Here is a 21530-nt window from a genome sequence, read left to right as displayed (position 1 = left end):
CTCACTTGATAGTGGTATATGATTTTTTTAATGTATTGTTGGATTGTTTGCTAATATTTTATTAAGCATTTTTGCATCAGAAATATTGGCCTGTAGTTCTCTTTTTTTGTAGTTCTTTATCTGGTTTTGGTATCAAGATAATGCTGGCTTCATAGAATGAATTTGGAAGCTTTCCTTCCTGTTCAATTTCTTGGAATAGTTTGAGAAGAATAGATATTAATTCTTCTTTAAATGTTTGGTAGAATTTACCAGTGAAACTGTCTGGTCCTGGACTTTGTTGGGAGTTTTTTGATTACTGATTCAATTTCATTGCTAATAATTAGTTGATTCAAATTTTCTGTTTCTTCCTGATTCAGTTTTGGGAGATTATGTTTCTAGGAATTTATCCATTTCTTTTAGGTTTTCCAATTTGTTGGCATATAATTTTTCACAATATTTTCTTACAATCTTTTTTTTTTCTTCTTACAATCTTTTGTTATTTTTGTGGTATCATTGTTACTTCTCCTCTTTCATTTCTAATTTTATTTGAATCCTCTATCTTTTTAAAAAATTTTTATTTATTTATGATAGTCACACACACAGAGAGAGAGAGAGAGAGAGAGAGAGAGAGAGAGAGAGAGAGAGAAAGGCAGAGACATAGGCAGAGGGAGAAGCAGGCTTCATGGACTGGGAGCCCGACGTGGGATTCGATCTCGGGTCTCCAGGATCGCGCCCTGGGCCAAAGGCAGGCGCCAAACCGCTGCGCCACCCAGGGATCCCTGAATCCTCTATCTTTTTTAAAAAAATTCATGAGTCTGGCTAAAGGCTTATCAATTTTGATAATATTTTCAGTGAACCAGCTCCTGGTTTCAAAGATCTGTTCTATTGTTTCTTTTAGTTTTTATTTTATTTCTGATCTAATCTTCATTATATTTCTTTCCTTCTACTGGCTTTGGGTTTTGTTTATTCTTTTTCCGGGGGATCCCTGGGTGGCGCAGCGGTTTGGCGCCTGTCTGGCCCAGGGCGCGATCCTGGAGACCGGGGATCGAATCCCACGTCGGGCTCCTGGTGCATGGAGCCTGCTTCTCCCTCTGCCTGTGTCTCTGCCTCTCTCTCTCTCTCTCTCTCTCTCTGTGTGTGACTGTCATAAATAAATAAAAATTAAAAAAAATATATTCTTTTTCCAGCTCCCAAAGGTGTATGGTGTCATTGTTTATTTTTTGTTTCTTGAGAGGCTTCTATTGCTGTAAACTTCCATCTTATTTTAAAATTTATTTTTATTTTTTAAAAGACTTTATTTATTTGACAGAGAGCATAAGTAGGGGGAGCAGGAGGAGAAGCAGGTTCCCCACTGAGCAGGGAGCCAGGTGTGGGGCTCAATCCCAGGAACCTGGGATCATGACCTGAGCCAAAGGCAGACACTTAACTGCCTGAGCCACCTAGGTGCCACTCTTTTTTTTTTTTAAGATTTTATTTATTTATTTATTCATGAGAGACACAGAGGGGTGGGAGACATAGGCAGAGGGAGAAGCAGGCTCCCTGTGAGGAGTCAAACATGAGACTCAATCCCCAGACATGCCCTGTGCTGAAGGCAGATGCTCAACTGCCGAGCTACCCAGGTACCCCTCTTTTTTTTAATTAAAAAAAATTTTTTAAAAGTAGGCTCCACAACAATCATGGAGCCCAATGTGGGGCTTGAACTCAAGACTCTGAGATCAAGACCTGAGCTGACATCAAGAGTTGGACCATTAACTGACTGAGCCACCTGGATGACACTAAACCTCCCTCTTAGAACAGCTTTTGCTGCACCCCAAAGATTTTTAAACCATTGTGTTTTCATTTTCATTTTTGTCTATATATTTTTTTAATTTCCTATTTGATTTCTTGGTTGACCCATTCATTGTTTAGAGCATTTACAAAAAAGATTTATTATGTATTTACTTTAGAGAGAGAGAGTGAGCACAAGCACTGGTGAAAAGACTGTGGGAGAGGGAGAGAGAAAGGGAAGCAGACTCCCTACTGAGTGTAGAGCCCCATGCAGGGCTGGATCTCATAGCCCTGAAATCATGAGCTGAGCCGAAATCATGAGCTGAGCCGAAATCAAGAGTCAGTTCAACCAACTGAGCCATCCGGGTGCCCCCAGTAGCATGTTTTTATTTTTATTTTTATTATTTTTATTTTAAAAAATTTTTTAACCTCAGTGTATTTGTGTTCTTTCCAGGTTTTTTCTTGTGGTTGATTTCCTTTTTTTTTTTTTTTTTTTTAATTTAAGTAGGCTCCATGCTCAGTATGGGGCTTCAACTCTTGATCCTGAGATCAAGACCTGAGCTGAGATCAAGAGTTGAATGCTCAACCAGCTGAGCCACCCAGTTGGTTGATTTCTAGTTTCATAACATTGTAGTCAGAAAAGATGTATGGTATGACTTTGATCTTTTTGAATTTGTTAAGACTTGTTTTGTGGCCTAATATGTGATCTATTGTGGAGAATGTTCCACATGCACTTGAAAAGAATGTATATTCTGCTGTTTTAGGTGAAATGTTCTGAATATATATCTGTTAGATCCATTTGGTCCAATGTGTCATTGAAAACCTACTTCCTTGTTGATTTTCTGTTTAGATTATCTGCCATTGATGTAAGTGGGGTGTTAAAATTCCATACTATTAATGTATCACTATCACTAACCTACTTTATGTTTGTTATTAGCTGCTTTATATATTTGGGTGCTCCCATGTTGGGTGCATGAATATTTACAATTGCTGTATCTTCTTGTTGGATTTCCCTTTAAGATTATATAATATCCTACTTTGTCTCTTGTTACAGTCTTTGGTGTTTTTTTTTTTTTTTTTTTTTTTTCAGTCTTTAAGTCTGTTCTGTCTAGTATAAGTATTGTTACTCCAGCTTTTTTTTCCACTTGCATTTGCATGATAGATGCTTTTGTATCCCCTTTATCTCTCTTTCTTTCTTTCTTTTTTTCTTTCTTTCTTTCTTTCTTTCTTTCTTTCTTTCTCTTTCTTTCTTCTTTTTCTTTCTTTCTTTCTTTCTTTTTTTTTTCTTTTCTTTTCTTTTCTTTTCTTTTCTTTTCTTTTCTTTTCTTTTCTTTTCTTTTCTTTTCTTTTCTTTCTTTCTTCTTAGATTTATTTATTTGAGAGAGAGAGAGAGAGAAGCAGGCTCTACACAGGGAGCCTGATGTGAGACTTGATCCCAGGACCCCAGATCATGCCCTGAGCCAAAGGCAAATGCTCAACTGCTGAGCCACCCAGGCGTCTTAACAGATATGTATTTATTGCCATTTTGTTACTTATTTTATCACTTTTTTGTAGTTCTTCTCTGTCCCTTTCTTTTATTGCCCTCTACTCTCATGGTTTGTTGTCTTTCTTTAGTGACATGCTTAGATTTCTGTTTCTTTGTATATTTTGCATATCTATTACCAGTTTTTAATTTGTGATTGCCATTGGGTTTATATGTAGCATCTTATGCATATAGCAGTCTGTATTGAGTTGATCACTTAAGTTTGAATCCATTCTAAAAAACTAAGTTTTTACTCCTTTCTCCTCGTTTTATTTTATTTTTTAACTTTAAAAGAGATTTCATTTATTTATTTGAGAGAGAGAGCACAAGTGGGGGTGCAGAGGGAGAGGGAGAGACAGGCTCCTTGCTGAGCAGGGAGCCCAAAATGGGGCTCAATTTCAGAGCCCTGAGATCATGACCTAAGCCAAAAGGAGACACTTAACTGACTGAGCCACCCAGGTGCCCCACCTCCCTTCACATTTTAAATATATGGTGTCATACTTTACATCCTTTTATTTTGTGAATTCCTTGATGATTTTTATAGATATACTTAATTTTACTGTTTCTGTGCTTTCTACTTTTCTTTTTTTTTTAAGCTTTTATTTATTTATTCATGATAGACGTAGAGGGAGAGAGAGGCAGAGACACAGGCAGAGGGAGAAGCAGGCTCCATGCCAGGAGCCCGACGCGGGACTCGATCCCGGGACTCCAGGATCACACCCTGGGCCAAAGGCAGGCGCTAAACCTCTGCCTTCTACTTTTCTTATTCCTGCTTATGATATTCCCTTTCCACTCAAGGAATCCCTTTAAACATGTAGGGGCTAGTTTAGTGGTGATGAATTCCTTTAACTTTTGTTTCTTTGGGGAACTTTTACCTCTCTTTTCTGAGTGATAGCCTTGCTGGATAGAGTATCCTTGGTTGCAGATATTTTTTCTTTCAGCACTGTGAATATTATGACACTCCTTTCTGGTCTGCAAAGTTTTTGCTGAAAATCAGCAGAAAGACTTATGGGGCTTCCCTTATATGTAACTCTATTCTTTTCTCTAGCTTCTTTTAAAATTCTTTCTTTGCCACTACCTTTTGCCATTTTAATTACTATGTATCTTGGTGTGGACCCCCTTGGGTTTTTTGTTAGGGGCTCTCTGTGCCTCCTGGATCTGGATTTCTGTTTCCTTCCCTAGATTCAGGAAGTTTTTATTTTATTTTATTTTTTAAAAAAAGATTTTATTTATTTATTCATGAAAGACAGAGAGAGAGAGAGAGAGAGAGAGAGAGGCAGAGGGAGAAGCAGGCTCCATGCAAGGAGCCTAATGTGGGACTCGATCCCCGGTCTCCAGGATCACGGCCTGAGCCAAAGACAGGCACCAAACTGCTGAGCCACCCAGGGATCCCCTAGATTCAGGAAGTTTAGAGCAATTATTTCTTCAGATAAATTAACCCCCTTTTCTCTCTATTCTCCTTCTGGGATTCCTATAATGTGAATGTTACTATGCTTGAAGGTGTTGCTGAGTTCTTCTATTTTCATTTTTTATTATTCTTTTTTCTTTCTCTGTTCAGCTTAATTGCTTTTATGTTTTCTATGTCTTTATAAGGGTCTCGTTGAGGTGTTCCACTCTTCTCAAGTCCAGTGATTATCTCTATGACCATTACTTAAAATTCTCTATCAGGCATATTACCTCTGTTTTGCTTAGGTTTCTTGCTGTGACTTTGTCCTGTTCTTTCTTTTGGGACCTATTCCTCTCATTTTGTCTAACTTTCTGTGTTCATTTCTATGTGTTAGGAAAATCAGCTACATTTCCTGCTCTTGAATGTAGTGACCTTATTTTATTTTTATTCCAATATAGTTAACATATAGTGTTAAATTAGTTTCAGGTGTACAATATAGTGTATCAGTTATTCTGTATATTACTCAGTGTAGTGGCCTTATGAAGATGAGGTATTGTAGTGCCCTGAAGTATAGTATACTTGTTTACCAGATCCTGGCAGTTCAGGAGTGTCTTTATGTGTGTTTTAAAACTGCTGCTTCTGTGGTATATCTCACTGGGGCTGTTGTGCTAGCTCTTTAAGCGGGGGTGGGGACTCAATTTCCTATCACCCTCCAGGTTTCTCAGAGCTAAGCATGCTAATTTTTTTTAAAAGTTCTGGGTGTTGGGACCCCTGGGTAGTTCAGTGGTTAAGCATCTGCCTTTGGGTCAGGGCATGATCCTGGAGTCTCAGGATGGAGTCCCACATCGGGCTCCCTGCATGGAGCCTCCTTCTCCCTCTGCCTGTGTCTCTGCCTCTTCTCTCTCTGTGTCTCTCATGAATACATAAATAAGATCTTTTGAAAAAAAGTTTTGGGTGTTAAGCCCCGCTGGTTGTAAGAACTTGTGAAGTTGGGCTCCTCTCATTTTCAAAGCCTGTTATGGAGATTGGACTTCCCTGTGCAGATTCCCTGTGTATGGGGTATCTGGTGCTGGGTCCACTCCTCTCCCTTCTACTTCTGCACCCTCTCTCCCTCCCAAGGACAGCCCTGTGAGTCTCCTTGGCTTCCCACCATGTTTCTACCCTTTCTACCCTCTTTAAAGTGGCCCCTTTTCTACATTTAACTGTGGAGAATCTGTTTGGCTCGTTTTGGGGTCATTTTCTGGATTATTTACACTGATGTGTGTTATTCAGCTCTATCTGTTGGACAAGGTGAGCCTAGGATACTCCTCCACCATCTTCTCCAGAAGTTGGATTTCCTTCCTTTTCATAACTGAATAGCATTCAATTATTTGCATTTATCTGTCTGTCTCACAGTTTCTTTATCTGTTTATCCGCCAGTGGACATTTAGGTTGCTTCCATGTCTTGGGTATTGTAAATAATACTTCCACAAACGTGGAGGTACAGATATTTTTTTGATTTATTGTTCTCATTTTCTTTGGATAAATACCCCAAAATAGAACTGCTGGATTATATGGTGGTTGTTTTTAACTTTGAGGAACCTCCATACTGTTTTCCATAGTGGCTGCACCAATTTACATTCCCACTAGCACTGCAGAGGGTTTAGATTTTTCCACTCCTTGCCAATATTTGTTATTTTTTTGTCTTATTATTAGTAGCCATTCTAATTGGTGTGAGGTAATATCTCATTGTGATTTTAATTTGCATACCATTTTATATGTTTGTCACCTCCATCTACAATAAAATCTAAAGTATATCTCCGTGCTGTTCCAAGCACTGTGAGGGCGTGGATAGGGAATTTAGTATTGTGTATTACTGCAGCAGTGGTAGACTAGTCTGGACCATCCTGCATTAATGCCCAAATATCAGTGTTTTAACATGACGGGTTTATTTGTCATTCAAACTGTATATTTACCATGATACGTGTCTATATTCTTGTTTTGCTTCTTATCTAGTTTGTGTGGCCAGATACTCAAAGCTTTGTGGTCTCTGGCATGGGTTGGGCAGCCCCTTCTTAGATTTGGTGGCTCAATACATATAGCTGGGGAAGCTAAGAAATCTTATATCTTGATCCTGGTTTGTACTAAAAGCTTCTGGAAGTCTTTGTCTAGGTGTTGAACATGTGCAAGCATACCAGGTTTCTGGCTCAAGGGCTTCCATCCTTGATTTAGGCTATAACTTGGGTAATTCTGCTTGAGGAAACTCTTGGCTGCACCTGCAGAGGGGGATCTGTATGGGGCCATGGTATTGCATTCATCTAAGTCCATATCAGCATCTTGATTAGGGTAATGATACGCCTGAATCCTTCCTGCATGGACCTCTCAGAGTTGGAGCATATCTGGCCTGAATCATCCTGCTGTTCTGGGCTTCCATAAGTTTAGGGAAGGGTTGGAATGTGTATACGCTCCTTTTAGTTCCCATCAGAGAAAGAGAAAGAAAAAGAGAAAGAGAGGGGTGGAGAGAGAACGAACTGGGATGGCTGAAAGTGGGGGTAGGGAGCGTAGAAGGAGATTGAAAGGGGAATGTGGCGTTACCTGGGGCATACCTGGGAATTATTTATTCCTTCTCCACAGCTGTTTTTTTGAGATGCTGTACTTTTTCAAGAGAGGGATCCAGAGAAATACAACTGAGGTTTACAATCTTAAAAGCCATGCTCCAGATCAGTTATTTCTTTTTTCTTTAAATACAGTGTCTGTATTTTAAACTTTTTTAAAACTGTTTTTTTAAACTGAGGTATAATTGACATATAGTTTCAGGAACATAATGATTTGGTATTTGTATATATTGTTAAATGATCACCACAATAAGACTAGTTAACATCCATTACCACACAGTTACAATTTTTTTTCTGGTGATGAGAACTTTTAGGATGTACTCTCTTAGCAACTTTCAAATATGCAATACAATATTATTAACATGCTGTATATTACATTCCTATAACTTATTTATTTTACTGAAATGTGGTGTGTTGGATTTTTTTCATTTGTATGAACATTTATTTTTGTTATTTAGAAACTTCCTTGCTCAGCTACGTTCCTTCCATGAACCTATCCCAGATCCTCCCATTCTGTCAGAGAGTGAGTAATGGTGCCCAGCAGCGTAGTCTTGTCTCTTTTTTTAATTTTTTTTAAATTTTTAATTTTTTATTTTTTTCGTAGTCTTGTCTCTTAATGTCCCATTCTTCTTTAATATTGTTTACATTTAGGGTCTATGATAAAGCCTAAATACATTTCATTGAGGGAAGTATTAGAAACTTCCTTATCAGAATTATAGTTTAATGAAGTGTAAATGATTGTTGAATGGGAAAACTGATCTGCCCAAGCCTATATATCCTTAATTTTTGAGTTCCCCCTTTAAAAATGTTATAAAGCATTTCAAACTATAAAAGAACACTCATGTACCTAACAAGAGTCAGAATAGGAAAGACTATTGAAGACCCTTTTGTACCCTGCCCTCCCTTTTAAAGGGTAACCTGTAAAGAAAACTTGTAGTCATCATTTTCTTGTCTTTTTAAAAAAGAATTAATTACTTTATTTATGAAGTACAAATAGGGGGAGGGGCAGAGAGAGAGGGATAGAGAGAATCTCAAGCTGACTCTGCACTGAGTGCTGAGCTGATATGGGGCTCAGTCTCATGACCCTGAGATCATGATCTGAGCCAAAATCAAGAATCAAATCCTTAACCAGCTGATCCTTCCAGGCACCCCCTCTTGCTTTTCATAATTATTTTACTGTATATTCCCTAAACAATATACTATTAAATTTTCTATAGTTTTGAATTTTTAAATGAGATTAGTAGATGTGTTTTTGAGAATTATAGACTTTTTTCTTTTTTGTGCATTTTTATTTATTTATTTTTAAAGGTTTATTTATTTATTCATGAGAGACCCACATAGAGAGAGAGAGAGGCAGAGACATAGGTAGAGGGAGAAGCAGGCTCCATGCAGGGAGCCCGACTCAGAACTCGATCCCGGGTCTCCAGGATAATGCCCTGGGCTGAAAGTGGCGCTAAACCGCTGGGCCACCTGGGCTGCCCTGTGCATTTTTATTTAAATTCTAGTTAGCATACAGTGTAGTACTAGTTTTAGGCATATAATATGATTCAACACTTCACTACAACACCTTGTGCTTATCACAAATGTCCTCTTTATTTATTTTTTAAATTTTTATTTATTTATGATAGTCTCACAGAGAGAGAGAGAGAGAGAGAGAGAGAGAGGGAGGCAGAGACATAGGCAGAGGGAGAAGCAGGCTCCATGCACCGGGAGCCCGACGTGGGATTCGATCCCGGGTCTCCAGGATCGCGCCCTGGGCCAAAGGCAGGCGCCAAACCGCTGCGCCACCCAGGGATCCCACAAATGTCCTCTTTAATACCATCCCCTATTTAACCCATGCTTCCCCCCCTCACTTCCTGTCTGGTAACTTTATTTATAGTTCTTTATAGTTGATAGTCAGCTTCTAGGTTTGCCTCTCTCTTTTGTTTACCTTTGCTCATTTGTTTTTTAAATTACACATGAGTGAAATCATATGGTATTTCTTTTTGTGACTGATTTATTTCACTTAGCATACTATTCTCTAGCTCCATCCTTCTGAAATGGCAAATGTCAAGATTTCAAAAATTTTAGACTTTCAAAGCTGTAAAGGAAAGATATTGTTCAATCTAAATATCCAAAGCAATGGAATGGTTATGTTCTTGTTCCTAAGATGAAAGATACAACAGTTAAAGTTTAATAAACAGAAAAGTTTATTAAATAACTTGCATTTTGGGGTCCCTAGCTGGCTCAGTCAGAAGACCATGTGGGGTTGTTAGTTTGAGCACCATGTTGGGTATAGAGATTGCTTAAATAAAACTTAAAAAAATAAATAACCTGTTTGTTTATTTATAAAAGATTTTATTTATTCATGAGAGACAGAGAGAGAGGCAGAGACATTAGGGAGAGGGAGAAGCAAGCTCCTCGTGGGGAGCCCGATGTGGGACTCAATCCCAGGACCCTGGGATCATGACCTGAGCCAAAAGCAGATGCTCAACCACTGAGCCACCCAGGTGTCCCTAACTTGTATTTTCAAAAAAGATTTATTTATTTTATTTTAGAGAGAGAGAACACATGAGCAGGGAGAGGCACAAAGGGATAGAGAATTTGCAAGCTGACTCCCTGCTTTGTGTGGAGCCAGACAAGCCAATCCCAGGACCCTGAGATCATGATCTGAGCCAAAATCAAGAGTCAGGTGTTTAACCAACTGAGCCACCCAGGCATCCCTAAATAACTTGTATTATAAGGAAAAGTGCATGTGATTTTGTCTAACAGTGAAGATCCTTAGTATTTAGTGTACATTTTCATCATATGAAAGTTCTATTATGTGTAATAGAGGTTTTTTTATTCAGTAAATATTTTAGAAAGATTATTCTTTAAGAAATAAGAAAAGAAAGGGAAGGGAGGGACTCTTTTCTGAGTTTATTGTAGGTAGTAATTAGCATACCAGATGTTCACTATAAAATTCAACTTTGGTGTATGTTTGAAAATTTCCACAATAGAAATACTGGTAAGTTGTGGATGGTCATTGAAGTAAATAGTAATTTGCCAGGTCTACAGGTTGTTGTGTGTTTTTCTACTTCTATTCATTTATTTTGGAAACTACAAATAAATATGCATTTTATTCATTCCTAGCCCTAGCCGTGGGATAATGGGACGGTCTCACTGAATGAAGGTTTGTTTGCAGCAACAGGAATATTCAAGATGAAGGTACTTTGTTTTAATTATGCTAATTTTTTACTCTGCTCCCTGCTTTGCCTAGCCCATTTGCTCTACGTATTTTCTTTTTTTAAAAAAAGACTTTATTTGAGAGAAACAGAGATAGCAAGAGAGCACAAGCAGGGAGGAGAGAGGGAGGAGAAGGAGAAGAGAGAGAAGTAGGCTCCCTACTGAGCAGGGAGCCCAACGCAGGGCTCGATCTCAGGACCCTGGGATTATGACCTGAGCCAAAGACAGATGCCTAACCAACTGAGTGACCTAGGCACCCATGCTCAAAGTATTTTCACTATCCCTGTGTCCTCTTCCATTTCTTCTTTCATCTTAAAAACATTTCCTTTAGTTTCAACAGTATTATATGGTATTGTCATTTCAGGGATTGGTGATGTTCAGGGATGTGGCTGGTAGACTTCTCTCAGGGGAAGTGGGAATGCCTGGACCCTGCTCAGAGGGATTTACACAAAGATGTGATGGAGAACTATAGCAACCTAATCTTACTGGTGAGGATGTTTGTCCCCAAATAATTTGTGAATTTTGTATGTACTTTACTGTGTAGATTTCTATTTATTTCTTAGGTAATTATTTTATGTTTTGTGGATTAGAAGACGGGTAGCTCTGTGGGTATCTCTATCTTCTCTATGCTTTAGATCTTTACACATTCTCTGGTCCATCATGTAGTTGCTTGTTTACTTGAGGACTAGGTTTGAATTGAGGAATAGCATGAGTATATCTTACTATTTTTTCATATAAACAGAACTCTATTCCTAAGCCTGATGCAATTTTCTTATTGGAACAAGGTTAGGAGCCCTGGATGGTTTTGAGGAACATGGGAGGATGGTGTCCAGGTGAGTAAGGATTGAAGAGATGGGAAAAGGCACTGCAGTTAACTCAGCTGTTGTGGGAGGCAGTTCCTTAAAGTGATTGATTGAGGAAACTCTCCTTTGAAGGCCCATCCAAGTGTTATGGAGAAAAGGCCTAAGACACATGAAGAAAATTAAGTCTTTTTATTTGCACCTATACTCTTTGTGTTACTCTTTTGTCATAAGTCCTCCTATTTTATTTTATTTTTTATTATTTTTAAAAGATTTTATTTATTCATAGAGACACACACGTTGGGGGGGGGGGGGGCAGGCAGAGACGCAGGCAGAGGGAGAAGCAGGCTCCATGCAGGGAGCCCAATGCAGGACTCATCCCAGATCACGCCCCAGACTGAAGGCAGCGCTAAACCACTGAGCCACCTGGGCTGCCCAAGTACTCCCATTTTAAAGTGCTTTTTCTTCATGAGCCATCTATTTCACGTAACTTGAATCTACTTTCCCTTTTTTTTTTCTTAAAGATTTTATTTATTTATGAGAGAATGAGAGAGAGAGAGGCAGAGACACAGGCAGAGGGAGAAGCAGGCTCCATGCAGGGAGCCCAGCGAGGGACTCGATCCCGGGTCTCCAGGATCATGCCCTTGGCCGAAGGTGGTGCTAAACCGCTGAGCCACCCGGGCTGCCCCACTTCTTTACCTTTTAAGTCTAAACTTGTGTGTTTTTCAAAAGCTTCTTTAAGAAAGAAAAGATTTTATTTATTTATTCATGAGAGACACACAGAGAGAGGCAAAGACATAGGCAGGCTCCCTCTGGGGAGCCCAATGTGGTACTTGTTCTCCAGACCTGGGATCACACCCTAAGCAGAAAGCAGATGCTCAACTGCTGAGCCAGCTAGGTGTCCCTCAAAAGCTTCCTAAAATACATTTTAAGTGCTTCTGTTCATTTTTCCTGCCGATCTTTGACTTCTTTTTTTCTAACTAGTTTTGCTTTGATGCAGCAATTCCATGTATTAATGAATATTCATTCACTTTAAAAAAAGATTTAAAAATTATTTTAAAAAGATTGTATTTATTTATGAGAGACACAGAGAGAGAGGTAGACATAGGCGAGGGAGAAGCAGGTCCCCTGCGGGGAGCCCGATGTGGGACTGGGTCTCCTGACTTGGGATCATGCCTTAAGCTGAAAGCAGACGCTCAACGACTGAGCCACCAGGAGTCCCTAAAAAAAATTTTTTTTTTAAATTTTTTATTTATTATTTATGATAGTCACACAGAGAGAGAGAGAGAGAGAGAGAGGCAGAGACACAGGCAGAGGGAGAAGCAGGCTCCATGCACCGGGAGCCCGACGTGGGATTCGATCCTGGGTCTCCAGGATCGCGCTCTGGGCCAAAGGCAGGCGCCAAATCGCTTCGCCACCCAGGGATCCCAAAAAAATTTTTTTAAAGCAATCTCTACACCTAACATGGGGCTAGAACTCATAATCCAAGATCAAGAGGCACATGTGCCACTGACTAAATCAGCCAGGTGCTCCTTATTCACTTGTCAGCATTTATTGACTTAAAAAGATTTATTCATCCTTCTTTTCTTGTGCGTGGAAGTTTAAGAAGCATATAAGCTGTTAAGATCCAGCCTAACAAAACAACAACAACAAAAAGATCCAGTCTAACAAAGGGTCTACTACATGTCCGTAAAGTAGAAACCGTAAGACTTTTAATATGGTGCTTAGAAGAAAAATCTGAAGATATAATTATGGGGAGAATGCTGGGAGAAAAAGATATGCCTGCTTTTAGGAGGAAATGGTTGTGGATAAAAGAGAATAATAAGTAAATTGTAGAAGAATTAGATGTCAAGGAAAAGTGAGAGATCCATTTTCAAGTAAGTTGCTGAGGTTCTTAATGTGGACAAAAATTAAGCTGTAAGTAGCATAGACTGAGGGATTTTTCTTTTAAAATAGAAAAGATAAGGCTTTTTATTTTTTTAATGTGCTGTTAAGTAGTGGAAACACTATCTGTTTCTAAAAGTATTTTAATGATAGGATATAGATTTTTTTGAAAGATTTAAAAAAATTTTTAAAGTAATCTCTACACGCCGATGTGACATTTGAACTCACAACCTTGAGGTAAGAGTCTCATGCTCCACTGACTGAGCCAGCCAGGTGCCCTGGATATAGATTTTTTTAAAACAGGATATAGATTTTATTTAGGTCTTTTCACAGAGTAAGTGGAAATTTATAAATGTCTTTTTAAAAAGTTTTATTATGAAATTTTCAGATCTACACAAAGATAGTGTAATGTACATCCATCCCATGGATCCATTTCCTAACTTTAGTAATTATCAGTATGTTTCCAATTTTATTTCATCTGTCTCTACTGATCTCTGCACCCCCTTCCCCTGAAGTATTTCATTTTACTTTTTCTTCCAAGTTTTTATATAAATTCCAGTTAACATAGAGTGTAATATCAGTTTCAGGTGGCCCCTGAAATATTTTAGAGCAAGTTCTAGGTATCATATGTTTAAAAACTGTTAAACATAGGTTCCTTTTCACAATTTCTCCTATTTAAGATTACTACTATGACACAACTTTATTTATGTGGGTATTTTCACATTTTATTCTCAGATGAGAAATTCCTGGGTCAAAAAGCTTAAATTTTTGATGCTCCTGATATTCTAACATAGAAATGCATGATACAGTGAAGCTGTGTTAATCCACTTCACACGAGTACTAGTAGTTGGTTAAATAATTTAAAAAGTTAAAGTTAAAAAGTATGCTAAGCCACAACCATTTTATTGTAGTTGAAAACATTTATAGTTTTTTTGTTTGTTTGTTTGTTTTTTTACCCATTTTCTGATGTCAGGGCCAGATGTTTTCTTTGAATACAGGTTCCCTATTTTTAGTTCTGCCTTATTTTTCATACATACTAAACCTATAGGGTATGAATTGTAATTTAAGCTTTCAGATTTTTAAAAATGTTTTAATTAATTAATTAATTAATTAATTAAAGTAGGCTCCATGCCTAGCATGGAGCCCAGCCCAAGGCTTGAACTCATGACCCTGAGGTCAAGACCTGAGCTGAGATCAAGGGTTGATGCTTAACCAGCTGAGCCAACCAGGGGCCCCAGGTTTTAGTTATTTACATGAAAGAACAACATATAGATTCTTGTAATCCAGGGTGACTAGAAGATCCTCAAGATGCCTGGGTTCTATTTTTCTATACTTTCTTTGATTTACTTAAAAAAATACGCCCAACAACAACAACAAAAAAATACGCCCAACATAGGGCTCGAATTTACAACCCAGAGATCAAGCATGGCATTCTCTCCGAACTGAGCCAGCCAGGACCCCCTCCAGAACTTTTTATTTATTATTTATTTATTTATTTATTTATTTATTTATTTATTGTTTTAATTTTTATTTTTTTTCCTCCAGAACTTTTTAGTTGTAGCTCATAATTTTCTTGATTTATTGATTTGTAGTTTCATTTCATTGTGATTGGAAATGACACTATAATTTCAGTGGTTCAAATCTATCCACACTTGTTTTGTGGCTAAAAGTTCAAATACGTGAATAATTATAATAAATGAAATGGCTAAAGAAAAGAAAAACTTCAACCCTGTTAAGAGAAATCAACTAAATACATGAAGACACAAAGTTGAGCCATCTTATTCTGTGCTCTTTGTCTTACTTTTGCTGTTTTAATTTTGTTTTGTTTTATTTTGCATTGTCTTGGATTGATTTATATTTGAAATTTAAAAAATAAAATTTTGGGATGCCTGGGTGGCTCAGTGGTTGAGTGTCTGCCTTTGGCTCAGGGCGTGATCCTGGGATCCAGGATCAAGTCCCACATGGGGCTCCTTACAGGGAGCCTGCTTCTCTCTCTGCCTGTGTCTCTGCCTCTCTCTCTCTCTCTCTCTCTCTCTGTCTCTCATGAATGAATAAATACAATCTTTAAAAAAATAAAAAAATAAAAAATAAAATTTAGGGGCACCTGGATGACTCAGTGGATTGAGCATCTGACTCTTGATTTCAGCTCAGGTTATGATCTCATGGTCCTGGAATTGAGTCCTTCATCAGGCTCCATGCTCAGTGGGGAGTCTGCTTGAGGATTCTCTCCCTCTTCCTCTTCCTCTGCCCCTGCCCCTGTCCCTGCTTGTGTTCTCTATCTCTAAAATAAAAAATACAATTTATTCCAGTGTTTATTTTTACTTTGCTGGTTTGGAAGTTGAAAGCACCAACTCTGGAGCCAGACTGTCTGGATTCAAATCCTGGCTCTGCCTGGATTTTTTTTTTTTTTTTAATGACATTTTTTTTTTTTTTAAAGATTTTATTTATTTCTTCATGAGAGACACACAGAGAGAGGCAGAGACAGAGGCAGAGGGAGAAGCAGGCTCCCTACAGGGAGTCCGATGTGGGACTCAATCCCAGAACTCCGGGATCATGCCCTGAGCCAAAGGCAGATGCTCAACCGCTGAGCCACCCAGGCGTCCTTTTTTTTTTTTTTAAATTAGCAATATATTTTGGATCCTTTCTAGGACAATGCATATAAATATATCTATTTTTATTGAAGTAGAATTGATATATACAAAATTATATTAGTTTCAGGTATATAATTTGATTCAGTATTTGTATATATTACAAAATAATCACCACAACAAGTCTAGTTAACATAGGTCACTTTACATAGTTATGGGGTTTTTTTGAGAACCTTTAAGATTTATTCTCTTAGCAATTTTCAAATATTATTTGAATATAGTTGCCATGCTGTACATTACAACCTTATGACTTACTTTATAAATGAAAATTTGTACTTTTTGACCCCCTTCACCCATTTCATCTACCACTTCATCCTCTGCTTCTGGCAACATCAGTCTATTTTCTCTATATTCATGATCTTGGCAGTTTGTTTTGTGTGTGTTTTAAGATTCTACATATAAATGAGATCATTTATATGTCTTTCTTTCTTTTTTTTTTTTTTTAAAGATTTTATTTATTTATTCATGATAGTCACAGAGAGAGAGAGAGAGGCAGAGACACAGGCAGAGGGAGAAGCAGGCTCCATGCACCGGGAGCCCGATGTGGGATTCGATCCCGGGTCTCCAGGATCGCGCCCTGGGCCAAAGGCAGGCGCCAAACCGCTGCGCCACCCAGGGATCCCTATATGTCTTTCTATGACTTATTTCACTTAGCATATCTGACTTCTTTCACTTAGCATAATGCTCTCAAAGTCCACACATATTGATGCAAATGGCTACATGTATTTTTAATGGCTGAATAATATTCCTCTCTGTGTTTGTGTGTCACATTTTCTTTGTCCATTCATCCATCTATGGACACTTAGGTTGTTTCTATATCTTGGCTTTTGCAAATAATGCTACAGTGAATATGTGGGTACAGATATGTTTTTTTGAGTTAGTGTTTTCATTTTCTTCAGCTAAATACCCAGAGTAGAATTGTGAATCATATGGTAGTTATACTTTTATTTTTTTTAGGAATCTCCGTATTCTATAGTGGCTGAAAGTGATCAAAGATTAAATAAAGATATTTTTCAGATCAAAGGTAAAAAAAAGATGTTTTCAAATGAACAGAATCTTCTAAGGATGTACTTTGGAAAAAAATGAAAAATGAAGTACACAAAAAATCGATCAGTTCTGAATAAATTTTAGCTCTTACATTTTTGAATATAGTTTCATCTTCTTCTTTTCTGGAAGACCAGTAAGATCTTTGTCTTTTCTTCTTGACTCTTAACCTTGCTTTCATATTTCCACTCTCATTTTCTCTATATATTGCATGCTATACAATTTCTTCAGAGCAATCATATGGTCGCTGATTCTCTCATGAGTTCTACCTGATTTGCTATTTAACTGTTCCAGTATTTTTTTTTTAAGATTTTATTTATTTATTCATGAGAGACACAGGGAGAGAGAGGCAGAGACAGGCAGAGGGAGAAGCAGGCTTCATGCAGGGAGCCCGACCGGGACTCGATCCCTGGTCTCCAGGATCATGCCCTGGGCTGAAGGCAGGCACTAAACCGCTGAGCCACCCAGGTGTCCCTCCAGTATGGTTTTGTTATTGACTCCTTTCACTCTCTTTTTCTCCTTGTAATTTATATGTTAAACTGGATTATCTCTTCTATTATTTAACGTAAACCTCCTTTTATTTGTTTATTGCCTTATTTCCCATAAGTAAGCTAAATTAGTATTGTATGTTTCATTAGGAAGCATATAATGTCTATTTGGTTCTCTTACTGTTATGTCATCAGCCATTCTTGATTACATCCTTTAAAAATCACTAAAGAATTTAAAAATTATCATTATGGGGGCACTTTGGTGGCTAGTTCGTTAAGTGTTCAACTCTTTTTTTTTTTTTAAGATTTTATTTATTTATTCATGATAGACATAGAGAGAGAGAGGCAGAGACACAGGCAGAGGGAGAAGCAGGCTCCATGCCGGAAGCCTGGCGTGGGACTCCATCCCGGGACTCCAGGATCACACCCTGGGCCAAAGGCAGGCGCTAAACCGCTGAGCCACCCAGGGATCTCTAAGTGTTCAACTCTTGATCTCAGCTCAGGTCTTGAGCTCAGGGTCATGAGTTCAAACCCTGCATTGGGCTCCACAGTGGGCATGGAACCTACCTTAAAAAATAGTAAATTAATAAAAATTATTATGAACTCATAGGTCTTAAAAAATTTTTCATCAGTACATTAATTATCATTACAGTTACTATTCTTAAATTTATGTTGAAATTGCCCCATGTTTTACCAGTGGGAGCCTCTTCAGATTGTTTTCTGTGTCTTTTTTGACATGACTGGGAGTCTTTAATAGCTTCTTTGCTCTAGGCTCATAGTATATAGTTGAGCCTCGAACAACATGAGCGGTGAGGGGTGCCAATCCTCTACCCCTCACAGTTTAAAATCTTTTTTGACTTTTTACTTCCCTCAGAACTTACCTACTGGTAGCCTACTGTTGACCAGAAGGCTTACTAATAATGTAAATAGTCAATTAATATATTTTTATGTTGTATGTATTATATACCATAGTCTCTCAATGAAGTAAGCTAGAGAAAGGAATATGTTATTAAGAAAATCATAAGGAAGATAAAATGAATTTATACTACTGTACTGTATTTATTGATATTCCGAGTTTACATTGTTTATAAGATGAATTGTCTGTAAGTACCTACATCAATATTGTCTTATATGATCCAAAACACTATAGATATTATATATTTTACTAACACTGAACATCAAAAATGAAAAGGTAATCTGAAAAAGAAATTAATATTTATTTACAAGTTTAACGATTCATGCATTAATAACAAGCAGCAATATGATTGCTTTATGGTAGCCTAGTGTAATTGATGTGATTCCATCACAGTAACCTAGCCTATACTCTACTGAATGAAGCATTACATTCTGGCATGTATTATTACAGTCATATTTCATAATATAGTATTGGAAACATTGTTACATTTTAAAAACCACTTACCGGTTTCTCCAATTATGAGAGAGAGGCAATGCAAAACAACAGTTATAATGATGGATTGGAATTTAAGCTAGGTAAGGCCATCAGGGATATAGTAGACAGTGAAAATTAACATTACAAATGACTGGGGAGGGGCTCAGTGGTTTAGCGCTGCCTTCAGCCCAGAGCCTGATCTTGGAGATCCAGGATGGAGTCCCACGTCGGGCTCCCTGCATGAAGCCTGCTTCTCTCTCTGCCTCTCTCTCTCTCTCTCTCTCTCTGTCTCTCATGAATAAATAAATAAAATCTTTAAAAAAAAATGACTGGGGACATGAACAAGAGGGTGATTCTAGAATAATTGCCACTTCTCTGCTTGAATTTTGGAAGTCTCTTGTTTAGTTTTGTTTAATTTAGTTTTGTCTTTATGCCTCACTCCTTTCACATTTATCTCCTTTCTGGTAGATTGTTTTATGAAAAGCACTTAGTTCAGGTGTAGGACAACTTAATATAATTTTCCTTGCTAAGTTCCCTCCCCCCTTTGTCCCTGAATCTTCTCCCATAGTTATAAGAATGTTAGGAACAACCACTTCTTTATGCCAGTCCTTTTGCATATATTACTCCCAGTCTTCACAAGCCAATGGAATAGATATTTCTGCTTCTATTTTTATATGAAGAAATGGTGATTCAAATAGGTAAAAGTAATTCATTTGCACAGAAAGATAACCAGCAACAGAGATGGGGTTTAAAATGCTGCTGTGTCTGAATTCTGTGTTTTTACTAATTTCATTACTACCCCTTCTTTGTTTTGCAACAGTTTCTCAGCTTTTGCTGTCAAATCATTCATTGCTAGAGACTTTGCCTGAGTTCTCTTCTGTATTGTTTCAAGGACAACCTTCATAGCATCTTCACCAAAAGATAGTTTTAGTTTTGTTGGATCCACAAATCATGCCATACTGTAGTCACAGGAGAATTTGTTTGTAATAATTGTACTTACTCAGCATAGTAGAATATTCTCAATCTTTTCCATTATCTAGATTGCCATCCTCCATTATCTCCTCCAGCTTATATTCAATATACCTTTTGTTGTAGAGTTCCTAATGCTCCAGTCTTCCCAGACTCCTTCAATCCTAACCTCCCAATATTCTCAAGTCCTTTTGCTTAACATTATGTAACATTTTCTGGAAAGTACAAATATAGTAGTCTTGGACAGAAAAGAGTGGAAAGGAGGTCCTGAGAAAGGGCCTGGAGGAACAAAATAGGTTATTTGATGGAAAGAAGGCACCTCAGTATGGTGGTTGAAATAGGGAAACAGAAAAGATAGTCATGTCTATACATAATGGCAATGAGCATTGGCAGAGATAAATGTGTACAGGAAAAATGTGTGGTTAAGTATATATATTATATTTTTCCATTTACATCAGTTAATAATCTAACTTTGGTTATAATTCCTTTTAGTCTCTGAGGGAAGTGATGAAGTAAAGACATATTATCATTTAAGTGGTATGGTAGAGATTAAAATCAGAGACTAAATAAATAAAATCAGAGACAGATGTTTAGAATCTATCACTAGAAGCACAAATGATTATTATAATTCTTAAATATTTCACTTAGTTCCTAATCTGTATATTTCCTTTTAACCGTATAATAATCCTATTCCACTTATCTCTGGAACACTTTTTATGAGTAAGATGTTGGCTATTCTGTGTTGAGTGAAGTGGCCATTGATTGTTTTTGCCCCTTAAGAGCTTTAACAGTAAGAAAATATTACATATGAATAAATTAATGATTGTATAATTCTAAAATACAGAAAAATGCAACGAGAGAGAAAATACTATGATAGGCTAGAAAAGGAAGAAGTGAATTTAAGGTTGTGTAGCTCAACCTTCCTAAGGAGGTGACTTTTCAGTTGGAACTTTGTAGTATGATATGAAGCCAGCCATGCAAAGAGCCAGAGTTTCTAACAGATTGAACAGTCTGGAAAACTTTGGAAAGGTAAAGGGTTTGGCTTATTTCAGATGCTTAGCAGTGATGAATACTTGGCACATAATGAAAAGTGGGGAAAGTGGGTCAAGAAGATGTTGGATAGGACTTTGGGATATGTCAAAGAAAAGATTATGGAAAATCACATAAGCTGTGGTGAAGAGTTTGGATTTTATTCTAAATGCAGTTGGAAACCATTGAAATATTCTAGGTAGGATTCTTAAATTTTTACAATATCAAAATTGGCTGGTTGAGTGTATTAAAAATAGGAAACCCAAGACTTATTGCTGTAAATTCTTATTTACTTGATATGAGTCAATACATTGACATTTAATTTTTAAATAGACTGACTATTCAGGTGATTCTGCTCTATATCTAAATTTAGATACTACTGACTTAACCTGTTTACCTAATAACCACCCTCATCTTTCTTAAATCTTTATGCTCTTGACTTCTTTTTAAAATTGAAAGCCATGTGGGGCATCTGGGTGGCTCAGTGGTTCAGCGTCTGCCTTTGGCTCGGGTGGTGGTCCAGGGTCCTGGGATTGAGTCCCACATCAGGCTCGCCACAGGGAGCCTGCTTCTCCCCCTATTTCTCTGCCTCTCTCTCTATGTCTCTCATGAATAAGTAAATAAAATATTTTTTAAAAATTGAAAGCCAGGGCAGCCCTGGTGGCCCAGCAGTTTAACGCTGCCTGCAGCCCAGGGTGTGATTCTGGAGACCCGGGATCGAGTCCCACGTCGGGCTCCCTGCGTGGAGCCTGCTTCTCGCTCTGCGTGTGTCTCTGCCTCTCTCTCTCTCTCTGTCTCTCATGAATGAATGAATAAAATCTTTTA

At 37.8% G+C, this 21530-nt stretch overlaps 1 long non-coding RNA gene across 2 annotated transcripts in view; it reads left to right on the top strand.

Moving 5' to 3' along the window:
- The window catches only part of LOC118351829 (uncharacterized), a 54036-nt gene that overhangs the window by 7695 nt on the left and 24811 nt on the right, over positions 1 to 21530 (top strand). For both annotated transcript variants that reach the window (XR_004807970.2, XR_004807969.2), the window contains exons 2-3: positions 10361 to 10435; positions 10818 to 10941. This is a non-coding gene — a long non-coding RNA (uncharacterized LOC118351829). The remainder of the gene's footprint in view (positions 1 to 10360; positions 10436 to 10817; positions 10942 to 21530) is intronic.

Source organism: Canis lupus, chromosome 1 (assembly GCF_003254725.2).
Source record: "Canis lupus dingo isolate Sandy chromosome 1, ASM325472v2, whole genome shotgun sequence".
In the NCBI taxonomy this organism is placed as follows: domain Eukaryota; kingdom Metazoa; phylum Chordata; class Mammalia; order Carnivora; family Canidae; genus Canis; species Canis lupus.
Note: the sequence above shows the minus strand (reverse complement) of the source record. Positions and strands in the feature narration are given on the sequence as shown.